Source organism: Myotis brandtii, unplaced genomic scaffold (assembly GCF_000412655.1).
Source record: "Myotis brandtii unplaced genomic scaffold, ASM41265v1 scaffold825, whole genome shotgun sequence".
Taxonomy (NCBI): Eukaryota; Metazoa; Chordata; class Mammalia; order Chiroptera; family Vespertilionidae; genus Myotis; species Myotis brandtii.
The window spans coordinates 1,837,541-1,838,374 of NW_005371349.1; positions in this window are offsets into that span (position 1 = coordinate 1,837,541).

The following is an 834-nucleotide window of genomic DNA, read 5'->3' on the forward strand; positions in this document are numbered from 1 at the left end:
GGCCTTAGCAGCCACAGCCCCGACCAGCAGTTCTCCTGTCATAGCCAAGGCGTTTGGTTTGTTATTTCTGTACAGCACGAGCCACCCCGGGAAAAGGCTGGTTAAAGGGCCAGGCAGACCCTTCTCCATGTGTCCTCACAGGGTGAGGGCGACACGGACCCGACACAGAGGAACCACTTGCAGATCCTCTGAAAAGGCAGCCATGGGCAAGGACACCAAGTGTCAAAATGCCAAAAATGCACTCCCAGCACCACAACAGATCTCCAGGGAGCGATGTTTTACAATCCCTGGGGCTGGGGCTGGGGCTGGGGCAGCCCCTCCCCCCGCCCTCCCAGCAGGGTAATAGGTAACCAGGGGGGAGCGGGTGGGGGGACAGGCCTTCAAGTCTCTCAGGGAAGGGATGTCCCCTGCGTGGAAAGCAGGGGTCCCCACGGCCGGGAAGGCATAGGCTCGGGCCTGGGGGCCGGAGGGGAAAAGAAGGCAAAGCCAGGCCCGACCACTCCTGTTCCCTGCGCTTCTGTATGTTCACATGCTGAGATGAGAAGCAAATTCCTGGCATTTTCTGGTCAAAGTCTGTATGTCCTCCGTGCTCAGGGTCTGTCCTTTTTTCCATAAACAGGAAAGAGAGAACGTACCCCCCTGGGTTGAGGCCGGCCAGGGTGGATTTATCTCCTTCCTGTTCCCTGTGGAGCTGGGCTGTTTGGATGGGGGGCTGCCAGCGCAACAGCAAGAGGGGGCTCCCCAACAGCAAGAGGGGGCTCCCGGGGAACAGACAGCCCAGCCCCCAGCCCCTCCGGGCCCTCCCTGCCCGGGGCTCCCGGGGCCCAGCCCGCT